We start from the raw sequence: 12805 nt of genomic DNA, 5'->3' as shown, positions 1-12805 counted from the left end.
AAAAGAACACTGAGGAAAGGTGTTGAAGTTCCATTTGTCATTGACCGAGGGCACTTCCTGGGGATGATAATTCTCCAACATTTCCATACTGTCCAGCTCACAGACTGAGAAGAGACTCTTTGTCTTAGAGCCACAAATGCTTACAATGGGACATTTACTGCCCATATGGCAAGAGCGAGTACCGTTCTAAGGGCTTACACAGAGGGCACTAACGTTGTGATGGCTTTTGTGATGTGTCAACTTGACTAGGCTCCAGTTCTCAGTTACTCAATCAAACATGAATCCAGGTGTTACTGTGAAGGTACTTTGTAGATGTAATTAAAGGTCCTAATAATGTGTCTTTAAGGAAACAATTATCCTGGATAATCTGAGTGGGACTGAGTCAATCAGTTGTAAAACCTTAAATAGAGGGCTGACATTTCATCAAAACAAACAGAAGAAATCCCTCTTGTAGGCAACACCTTAGACCTCTTCCCATGGAGTTCCATCCTGCTTGCTATCTTCCCTTCTCATGATTGACAGTTTCAGCCTGAACCATGGTTTCAAAGCTTCCTCTTTCTAAACATCTACTCCCTGGATTTCAGACTTTGTTGGCCAGTTCCCGCAACCATGTCATCTATCTATCTATCTATCTATCTATCTATCCATCCATCTCCTATCTTGTTTGTGCACAGACACACATGTTCTACGGGCTCCACATCTCTGGTTGTATTCTGACTTGTATAGACAATTTTGGTACTTGGCAGTGGGTACTGCCATAACAAATACATAAAAATGTGAGGGAGGCTTTGGAATCAAGTGGGTGGAGTCTGGAAGGCATTTGAGGAAAATTTTGAAAGCATGGTAGAGAATGCCTAAATTGTCTAGCAGGAAAATGGGGATGTCAGTCCTACACCTGCATGGAACTAGATTCTGTGCCAACAACCTAGATAAGCTCAGAAGACATTCTTCCCCAGAGCCTCTAAATAAATGACCCAGTTGTCCAACACTTTAATTTTGGCAGCCTTCCTGGACTTCTGACATACAGAATGGTGAGAGAGGTTTTTAAAGCCTCTAAGTGAATGATGATTTGTTATGTAGGAATAGAAAACTAATACAAACACTATATACTAGTGGTCAGTCACAATTAAAGCCTTGCAAAAGAAAGATTAAGTAAAATAAATTACACTCCCCACCACTGCAGTTGACCCCAATCTCATACATTTTCTCTTCTTACTATCCATTCTAGATTTTGTTATCCTCCGACAGCACTTTTGTTTGTCCAGTTTGCTTGCACATAGCACTGAGCAGGGAATCCAGGTAAGATCAGGCAGGTACAGAGGGCCTGACTCCCATGCTACCTACCTATGTTGAACTTTCTTCTTTCCTTTTCTTTTATATCTTTTCTTTGAGTTGCAGAGAGGCACTTACAATGACCCAACAGAGAAGGAGAAGACTTTGGCCTGCTTCATGAGCCAGCCGAGTGTGTTGATGAGGGCGGCAAATGGATGGCTGTCACACTGTTATGGAATGAATGTTTATGTCCTCCCCACCACCCTCAGTCCATATATTGAAGCTCTAACACCCAAGCTGGTGGTATTAGGATGTGTGGCCTTTGGGAGGTAATTAGGTTTAGATGAAGTCATGAGGGTGGAGCCCCCATGATGGTATTCATGCCCTTATAAAGAGAAGTAACACCAGAACTTACTCTCTCTGCCACGTAAGGACACAGTGAAAAGGTGGCCATCTACAAGCCAGGAAGAGGGCTCTCACCAAGAACCAAATCTTCTGACACCATGATCTTGGTCTTCCCAGTCTCCATAACTATGAGAAATGAATGTCTGTTGTTTAAGCCACCCAGTCTATGGTATTTTGTTATAGAGGCCTGAGCTGACTAAGACACACACTTTAGGCCCATTGAACATGGACCTCCTAAACAGTAGTGTGGTGAAATCTTTCCACGGGCAGATCTTCACCTTTGAGTAAATTCCTGTTTTCTGATTTCTTATGTAACTGTGTTTTCTACCTTGCCCACTTGTGGCTGTCAATGGGTTAAGATATATCTAAACATGCCCCAGTGCATCCCCTGATGCTTATGCCTCTATATTTTTTTAACAACAATCTAAGTGTCTCACAATAATCAGGGTTGATTATACCTGCCAGTACAGTAACTTGCCCCCCTCCACAGGTCTACTGGCATGAAGAGCCCAAAATGATCATGTAGAATTAGTAATTTTAAAGTTCAATCCTTATTATTTTAAGTTAAATCCTTACTATTTCTCTTGGTCAAAGAGTCCTCTCTACCCCACCCATCCTCCACCTAGCATCTGTATTTCTATCAGTAGTTCAGCAGGGCCTAAAATCGTTGGAAAGAGAAGTATAGAGTATAAATTATTTTCAGTGGATCCCTGAGAATGATGGTGTGAGGGGCCACACTTCTTTCTACCTCTTGATTCCCAAGCCTATGTGCTCTATCTGGGTTATTGTACCATGCCATGGCTGTTGACTTTAAGTATACACGTTGTCTTTAAGTATACACATTGTCTTGAATGAAAATGCCCCAACCCCATAGACTGTCCCATGTAATCAACAATTTAGCTGTGCTTTTCAAAAGCTGTTTCAATGCTCTATCAGGCAAGCAACTTCATGGTGATGAAGTACATGCTACAAATTATCAGTCCTGTGGCTGTGTGCCCAGGGTCACAGATCTTTCTTATCAATTTGGTCGCTTGGTTCAAGGTAATATTTGCTGTTATGCAGAATTTTTAATGAGTTTGCATTTTGGTGCTGGCCAAGACACTGTGAACATGACAGGCAAGCCCATATTCAGAAAACACACCAATCCCTGTAAGGGAAAATTGCTGCTTCCCCAACCCCAGTGTTGATGTATGCAAATCTTTTGTGTCTCATGTTAATGCCCATAAGAGAGGGATGGTTGGTCTCAAAGGTTTGTTTTAGTCAGCTCTTGATAGGTTAAACATTTAGCAGCATTGAAGCTTGGTCAGTGTTGGTGAAGTGGATTAAAGGATTCTATTCTTGAGCCCATGTGTACCCCTTCTATCAGAGTTACTTATGGATAGGCCCGCTGTGCAAACAGTGGGGTGGCAGATGACAAAGTTTTTTTTACTTCCACTGGATGGGTCATCCTGTGTGTAGGTTTGTTTAGTGCCTTATGAATTTTGCTGTTTCCAGACACTTGACTATGCAGCCAAGCCATTAGGCACTGCTCAGGATTACATTAACTTAGGCCACTTCTCTTTCACACAAAGTTTATGACCACAAAAACTTCTCAAAGCTCTGCCCACTGACATATTTCTCTCTCATCAGTGACTTTTATAGTCATTCCTAAATGGAGTTGTATTAGTATGACAACAGTCCATTTTGACTCACAGCAACATATTAAACCGATCCATCCATAAACTAGGACCAGATTTTCTACCCTCTCTATCATCTGGTTGTAGGGAGTCCTCCACAAGGTCATAGATTTGAGCTAAAGATAGGAGTCAGGGAAAGAGACATAGGTGACTTGAGACCTCAGTCATCTATTTTGCATAATTTGTTCATGACCTTTAGAATTGGTTGGGCCCAAATTTGCTATTTGTATCATTTGATAGATGTTACTGTGCTCAATCTAACTTATGATTTGATGGATCAGACAATATCCAGCTCCTGATGGGTGTCTTTTACAACACTGCCACTTGATATCATGTGTTCTGTTGCTCAGTCTCTAGTAGGGCCCTGTAGCATATAAGAAGCTGTTTTTTCAAATGATGAGTTGTTCTTTGCTAAAGATGGTATGGGCTTACTCTAATATCTAGAGCAAGGTCATTGTCTCAGTGGCTTGCCAGAGATGAGATATAATGTCCTATCTACCAAAAACCCTCCTGCACTGTGGAATTGGCTAAATCATTTGAGTCAAGTGGAAGGGTTACTTGTACTACAGCCTGAAACTACTGCAGAATCATCTCTCTCTGGGGCACATTCAAGACTGTCAGCCTTCTGAGTCCTTCAATACATGGGTAAAATGGTATTCTCAAGTGTGGTATGCATTGTTTCCAAAATCTAAATAGGCTAGTTGAACTTTTCAGCACCGTACTTTTCACCACCTGTGATGGATTGAAGTACAAGTGAAGAGATAATGATTGGTTTTGTAATAGCTCTTCACAGGAAATGCATGGAAAAAATAATAATTATCAAGATTATTAGATTGGTTAGCTGTTGTTAGTGACCATATAGACACTGAAGGAAGAAAATAGAGGTTATCAAATAAAGTCGCAGAGTGAAAGCCAGAAGCTATTCTTTGCAGCATTTAAACAGGCCCACATCTCCTTTAGCTGAAGAGCAGAATGCACGGAAAACCAGGCTTGAGATTTGATAGTAAGAGAGTTACAGTTGAAAGGAGGCTAAATTTGTATTTCCTGGCAAATCCTTCTATGTTGAATTCTGGGTCCTGATAAAGGAATACTAGAATACTGAGCCTAGATGGAGACATTTGGGAGAACGCTCTTGGACCCTATGAGCCAGCAAGGATATATCCCCTCCCTCCAACATGATAGCCCCAAATTGACTAAAACTATGCAAAGGATTCACCCAAGATAAATGCCTCTCAAGATAACGTGGTTCTCACTATCGACTCCTACTTCTCTTCATTGCTTCTAAACCAATCATACAGATTAAGCCTTAACCTGGCATGACCACAAAAATCATGTTCCTGCTAAAGGAAGAAAGGGACTATTCAACATATAACTGCAGGTCTGGCTAATATGTACCAACAAGAAATGGGTGCACCTGCCTGGGGATGGATCTTGAAGGTGCTGGATTAGGGAGAACGGAACACATGCATGGAGAAAGGTGACTCCATTCATATGGCCACAATCAGGAAAAAAAATACCATTCATCCATTGTAGCTACAGAAATTTACTGCATATGTATGCATGGGTATCTATTTTTTCTCCAAATTTGCCTTCCTAAAATATTATAAATTCTTTGAGGCCCAGGACACAATCATGGTTGACTTGCCCCTTACTTTCTATAATTTCAATAAATATGCATTGAATAAATGATGTAGGAATGATACAGGAAGAAAGCAGTAAACCACTGGCCTGTCATTGATTCTGACTTGCATCAATTATGCCTGAAAGTAGATGTTTTGCAATATGAGGTTGTTCTAAGAAAGCAGTACTCATGAGATTCTTCAAGAAAAAATTGCACTTAATTTGATTTATCATTTTGATTGGCGACTACAAAGTTTTCATAAAAGTTGTAAGTTTCTACTCTTGTAGGAATGTCAGATGATAAAAAAGAGGGGGTGCAAACAACTATATGAAAGCAAAGTATCACTGTTAAAAAGAAAAAAAAAGGAAAATACTCCTAGATTCTAGAAATAATTGACAGCTTGGAAAAATACACCTGGCCAGTTAGCTTTCCTCATTCTGCAAACACTGAATAGCATATTTTCATTATAAACTCACGGCCAAAGTGTAAGACTAAACTCTGAAATGCCTGTGATTATTCGTATGGGCAGGAACTGTTATGATTGGCTGGGTTTCAAGTTTGAGTGTCTGTAGACAGAGCAGCGCCAAAAGGTATTAGATCAGAGTCAATCTCCTCCAAACATCTTAAAGGAGGACTGAACTAGGGGCTACAGGAGTCTTCATTTGGTTTTACCATTGAACTTGCTTCTTTCTCTATGTGCCTGGACGTTGAAGACCTCCCCGCCCATGAAACTAGGAACCAATGCTTCCCAAGAGTCTCCCAGAAAAAAAGAAACAGAATTGCAACCCATGGAATAAAGCGTATTTAGTGGTCATTGGGAACAGCAACTGTTTTTCAGAAAAGTTTATTTCCTTTATTCTCAGAATTTCTAATTTTTCATTGGCTAAACAGTCTCTTTAGAAACCCATCAATTTAATTCTAGTGTACATCTGGTATTATACATATATTTTTCATTTTTCCTAGGAATACATCTTCTGCAAATCTAAATTAACAAATGGAAGGAAGCAAAGTATACTGCTTTTATAGCTTGGGTAATTTCTCAGTTTATTTATACACCTGAATCTTAACTGCAACAGCACACCATTAGCTGGGAAAACAGAATCATCCTTTAGGCAGTGAGAGGAAAATTAGAAAACATACTTGGTTTGAGAGGAAAATTAGAAAACATACTTGGTTGTAACAGGATTTATTTATTTATTGCAACATGGTCACAGACTGAAGTATAAAAATAGCACTGTGATTTTGTGATTTATAATAAGAAATATTTATTTGCACTTTGACCCTATTTCTGTCACAGAGCTCCAAAAACTCTTGGAATTTCCTAACTGCTGAGAGCCTTAAAGGTGTCTTTTTTTATGTTAATGAAATGATGGGGAGGGTGTTTGCCATGACAACCAAGGGAGCAATTAGAGGGGTTGAAACTTTCAGTCTCACCCCACTTCTTTACCCAGCCCACCTTTGGAGGAGGAAAAAGGGGGAAATCTCCAGCTGCCAATGATTTAATCAATTGTTTCTAAGTAATAAACTTCCATAAAAGCCCTAAAGGACAGAGTTTGGAGAGCTTCTAGGTTGGTGAACATATAAAGGTGCTGAAAGAGTGATTCTCAGAGAGGCATAGAAACTCCCGGCTCTTTCCCCATGCCTTGCCCTGTGCATTTCTTAGATCAGGCTGTTCCTGAGTTCTATCCTTTTATAAGAAACTGGTGATCTAGTAAATAAAATGTTTCTCTGCGTTCTGTGAGCTGCTATAGCAAAAGAATCAACCCCGTGGAGAAGGTTGTGGGAACCTCTGGTTTATACCCAGTTGTTCAGAAGTACAAGCAATAACCTCGGCTTGCAACTGGCGACTGGTGCATGCAGTGTGGGGAGAAGACAGCAGTCTTGTGGGTCTGAGCCCTCAGCCTGCAGAATCTGATGCTAGCTTTGGCTAAATAGTGTCAGAATTGAGTTGAACAGCAGGACACCTAGCGGAGTCGGGAGAATTACCTGGGAGTATGGGGGAAGCCCGCCCCTATCCACCACACACTACGCACATTGAAGTTTGGGTGCAGAGCACAAATAACCACAAACTGATTACCTTCAATTTTTCTTTTTTAAAAAGTTAGAGAGCTTATGTTGTCTGAATTCTTTCTCCATCACGTTCCTCCCGGTCCCTCCTCATTCCACTGCCCCCCAGCCTGGCCCTTTCTCCTAGGCCTTGAAGCAACTTCTTAAGGTAAGTCTACAAAAGAAAAAACTATTTGTGAATAAACTAAGTTTGAAGTGTTGATTAAAACTAATTCCTGATCGTTGGCTTCTAGCTCTCTTGAACATTTTATGGCCAGTTTATGTCATTTAACATAACTTTGCTTCTTTTCATAAAAAAAGAAAAATAAAACAACAGTATCAAATTAAAAGCTCTCACTTCTGCTGTAAAGCTTGTGATGTCACCAAAATCCACTCCACTGGATTGTATATTGTATATATTTATCATTACAAAAATATTGTATATATTTAAATTGTACAATGAGAAGATTTGATGTACATAAACACTGTAAAATGATTTGCACAATCAAGTTAATTAAGACATCCATCATCTCATATACTTAACTCAATTTTCTTTTTGGGGGGATGAGAACACACGATTTACTCTCAGCAAATTTCAAGTACACAATACCGTATTATTCACTACAGTCACTATGCTGTACATTAGATCCTTAGAACTTACTCATCTTATAACTAACTTTGTACCTTTTGATTGACCTGCATCTCCCCATCTCCCCCACCCCTACCCCTGGCAATCACCATTTTATCATTTCACATTTTTCTCCATGATATCATTATTTTTGGTGTTGTTTTTCAAGATTCCACATAAAAGTGATACCATGCAGTATCGGTCTTTCTCTGTCTGGCTTATTTCAATTAGCATAATGCCCTCCAGTTTCACTTACATTGCCCTGAATGGAAGAATGTCCTTCTTTCTCATGACTGAATAATATTTCATAATATATAGCACATTTTCATTATCCATTCATCCCTTGTCAGACACTTAGGTTGTTTTAATGTCTTGGCTATTGTAAATAATGCTGCAATAAACACGGGAATACAGATGTCATTTCCTTTGGATATATACCCAGAAGTGAGATTGTTGGATCATATGAAAGTTTTGTTTTTAATTTTTGAGGAATCTCCACACTGTTTTAAAAAATGGCTGAACCAATTTGTATTTACACCAACAGAGTACAAGAGTTCCCTTTCCCCACCTTCATCAACATTTCTTACCTCTTTTCTTTTTTATAACAGCTATTCTAACAGGCGTAAGGTGATATTTTATTGTGGTTTTGGATTTGCATTTCCATGATGATTAGTAATGTTAGCACCTTTTCATGTACCTGTTGGCCTTTTCTATACCTTCTTTGGAAAAATATGCCTGTTCAGGTCCTTTACCTGTTTTTTTTTTTTTTTTAATTGAGGTACGCGGGCCTCACTGTTATGGCCTCTCCCGTTGTGGAGCACAGGCTCCGGAGGATGCGCAGGCTCAGCGGCCATGACTCACGGGCCCAGCCGCTCTGCGGCATGTGGGATCTTCCCGGACCGGGGCACGAACCCGTGTCCCCTGTATCAGCAGGCGGACTCTCAACCACTGCACCACCAGGGAAGCCCCCTTTACCTATTTTTAAATTGGATTGTTTATGGTTTTGTTTTTGAATTGTATGAGTTCCTTATATACTTTGGATATTAATTCCTTATCAACTATGTGACTTGCAAATATCTCTACCCATTAAGTAGGTTGCATTTTTATGTTATTCATTGTATCCTTGCTATACAGAAGCTTTTAAGTTTGCTGTAGTCCCACTTGATTTTTTTAGCCTTTGTTGCCTGTGTTTTGGCAACATATCCCCAAAAACTTATTGCCAAGACCAAGAACATGAGATACATTTCCATTTATTTGTATCATCTTTAATTACTTTTATCCATGTCTTACAGTTTTCAGTGTACAGGTCTTTCACCTCCTTGGTTAAATTTATTCCTAAGTATTTTATTTTTTTTCAGTGCTTTGTAAACGATATTCTTTTTGACATTTATTTTTCAGATAGTTTTTGTTAGTGTAAAAAATGCAACTGATTTTTGCATGTTGATTTTTTACCCAGCAACTTTACTGAATTTGTTTATTTGTGCTACAGGTTTTGTTGGAGTCTTTAGGGTTTTCTACATATAAGATCATGTCACCTACAAACAGAGACAATTTTACTTCCTCGTTTCTGATTTGGATGCCTGTTCTTTCATTTTTTGTCTAACTGCCTGGCTAGGACTTCCAGTACTCTGTTGAATACAAGTGGCTAGAGTAGGCATCCTTGTCTTGTTCCTCATTTTAGAGGAAAATCTTTTAGCTTTTCCCCATTGAATAGGATGTTACCTGTTGGCTTGTCATATATAACCTTTGTTATGTTGAGGTACATTCTTTCTATGCCTAGTTTATTGAGAGTTTTTATCATGAAAGGATATTGAATTTTGTCAAAAAAAATTTTGTATCGATTGAGATGATCACATGATTTAAAATCCTTCTGTTAATGTGGTATATCACATTTATTGATTTGTGTATATTGAGCCATCCTTTCATCCCAGGGATAAATCCCACCAGATCATGGTGTGTGATTCTTTCATTGTGCTTTTGAATTTATTTTGCTAGTATTTTGTTGAGGATATTTGCATCTATTTTCATCACAGATATTGGCCTGTACTTTTCTTTTCTTTGATATCCTTGTATAGCCTTGGGTAATGCTAGCCTTGTAAAATGTGTTTGTTTGGAAATATTCCTTCTTTGATTTTTTTTGGAAGAGTTTGAGAATAGTTGGTATTAATTCTTCTTTAAAGTGTTAGTAAAATTCACCAGGGAAGCCATCTGGTCCTAAACATTTATTTCATGGGACATTTTGAATTACTGATTTAATCTCCTTGCTTTTTATTTGTTCAGATTTTCTCTTTCTTCATGATTCATTATTAGTAAGGTATATGCTTCTAGGAATTTATCCATTTCTTCTAGCTTATCTTATTTGTTGGCATATAATTGCTTATATTAGTGTCTTATGAGCCTTTGTATTTCTGTGGTATCAGTGTAATGTCTCCTCTTTTATTTATTTTTTTAATTTATTTTTATTTTTTATTTGTTTATTTTTTTGCAGTACACGGGCCTCTCACTGTTGTGGACTCTCCCGTTGCAGAACACAGGTTCTGGACGCGCAGGCTCAGCGACCATGGCTCACAGGCCCAGCCGCTCCGCGGCATGTGGGATCTTCCTGGACCGGGGCACGAACCCGTGTCCCCTGCATCGGCAGGTGGACTCTCAACCACTGCGCCACCAGGGAAGCCCTAATGTCTCCTCTTTTACTTATAATTTTACTTATTTGAGTCATCTCTTCTTTTTCTCAGTCTAGCTAAGATTTACCAATTTTGTTTATCTTTCCAAAAAACCAACTCAGTTTTGTTAATCTCTTCTATAATCTTTCTAGCCTCTATTTCAATTTTTTCTGATTGCATCTTTATTATTTTCTCCCTTCTGTTAATTTTGGGCTTAGGCTGTTCTTCTTAGTTAGTTCCTTGAGGTGTAATATTAGGTTGTTTATTTGAGACTTTTTTTATGTGTAGGTATTTATCACTATAAACTTCCTTTTTAGAACTGATTTTGTTGCATCCCATAAATTTTAATATGTTGTGTTTCCACTTTATTTGTCTCAAGATATTTTCTTTTAATTTCTTTTTTGATCCATTGTTTGTTCAGATATGTGTTAATTTCCATGTACTTGTGGATTTTTCAGTTTTTCTCCTATTACTGAGATCTAATTTCATGCTACTGTGGTCAGAAAATATTTAATATGACTTCAGTCTTCTTAGATATGTTAAGACTTTTTTTGTGGTCTAACATGATTTATCCTAGGGAATGTTCCATGAGCTCTTGAGAAGAATGTGCATTCTCCTGTTGTTGGATGAAATGTTCTGTATATGTCCATTAGGTTCATTTGCTCTAAAGTGTAGTTCAGGTCTATTATTTCCTTGTTGATTTTCTGTCTGGATGATCTATCCATTGTTGAAAGTGGGATATTGAAATCCCCTACTAGTATTGCACTGTTGACTATTTCTACCTTCACATGTTAATAATTGCTTAATACATTTAGGTGCTCTGATGTCGGGTACATATGTATTTACAATTATTGTATCCTCTTCATAAATTGACCCATTTATCATTATATAATGACCTTCTTTGTCTCTTGTTATAGATTTTGAGTTAAAGTCTATTTTGTCTGATATAAGTATAGCCACCCCTACTTTCTTTTGGTTACCATGTGCATGGAATATCTTTTTCCATTTCTTCACCTTCAGCCTAGATGTGTCCTTAAGCTAAAGTGAGTCTTTTGTAGGCAACATATAGCCATTCTATGCCTTTTGGTTTAAGAATTTAATCCATTTACATTTAAAGTAATTATTGATATATAAGAAATTACTAATGCCATTTTGCTGATTGTTTCCTGACTGCTTTGTAGTTCTTTTGTTCCTTTTATCTTTACTTGCTGTCTTCCTTTGTGAATTGATGATTTTCCATAGTGGTATAATTTGATTCTTTTATCTTTATCTTCTGTGTATCTACTCTAGGTTTTGATTGCTGGTTACCATAAAACAACTTATAACAGTCTATTTTAAGCTAATAACACCTTAACTTCAGTTGTATACAAAAGCTCTACACTTTTACTTGCTGCTTCCCCACATTTTATGTTGCTGATGTCACAATCTTTTCTATTGTGTATGCATTGAAAAATGTTGTAGCTACTACTTTTAATTTTTGTTTTTTACTTTTTTTTTTTTTGTGGTACGTGGGCCTCTCACTGTTGTGGCCTCTCCCATTGTGGAGCAACAGGCTCCAGACGTGCAGGCTTAGTGGCCATGGCTCACGGGCCCAGCTGCTCCATGGCATGTGGGATCCTCCCAGACCGGAGCATGAACCTGTGTCCGCTGCATTGGCAGGCGGACTCCCAACCACTGAGCCACCAGGGAAGCCCTGTCTTTTAACTTTTATACTAGAATTTAAAGAAATTTAACACCACCATTACACTATTAGAGTTTTGTGAATTTGACTATACATTTACCTATACCAGTGAATTTTATGCTTTCATATGTTTACATGTTACTAAGCATCCTTTCATTTCAGCCTGAAGAACTCTCTTTACTTTAGAAGGCAAGTCTAGTACTGATGAGTTCCCTCAGCTTTTGTTTGTCTGGGAAGTCTTTATCTCTCCTTCATTTCTGAAGGACCACTTTACCATGTAAAGCATTATTGGTTAACATTATTTTTCTATAAGCACTTTGAATATATCATCCCACTGTCCTAGCCTGCAAAGTTTATACTGAGATATTCACTAATAACTTTATCAGGTCAAAGCCCAGATTTAGGACCCAGAGGGTGGTTAAGGCTTCAACTTAGGACAAACTGGGGGCGGGGGGGGGGGGCAGGTTGAACATAGTGGCAGCTTCAGTCTTGTAGATGGTAAAGTTTTATGGTGTCCCAGTACTGGATAGCCAGGTGTGGCAGTCACTACAACCTCTGGGGGCAGGTCTCACCACAGTGATAGCTCCAGGGAGAGGACACATAGAAAAACTGCTGGCAGCACTACAGTTGAGTATAGCAGTGGTGGAAACTGTGCAGGTTCTCTACAAAGGCTGCAGATGTCCACCGACATCCAGGATTGCTGGGCCCCACCTGTTCTCCTTTTGCGTCTATTTGAAATCTCTCCAATATCATCTGTCTTGGTGTTGAGCTGCTCTGGACTGCAGTATGGGGTGACACAGGTAAAATGCTCCC

The sequence above is a fragment of the Aethalodelphis obliquidens genome, unplaced genomic scaffold (genome assembly GCF_003676395.1).
Source record: "Aethalodelphis obliquidens isolate GAN/ISIS:26980383/991018 unplaced genomic scaffold, ASM367639v1 scaffold1, whole genome shotgun sequence".
Taxonomy (NCBI): Eukaryota; Metazoa; Chordata; class Mammalia; order Artiodactyla; family Delphinidae; genus Aethalodelphis; species Aethalodelphis obliquidens.
This window is presented reverse-complemented; position numbering follows the sequence as displayed.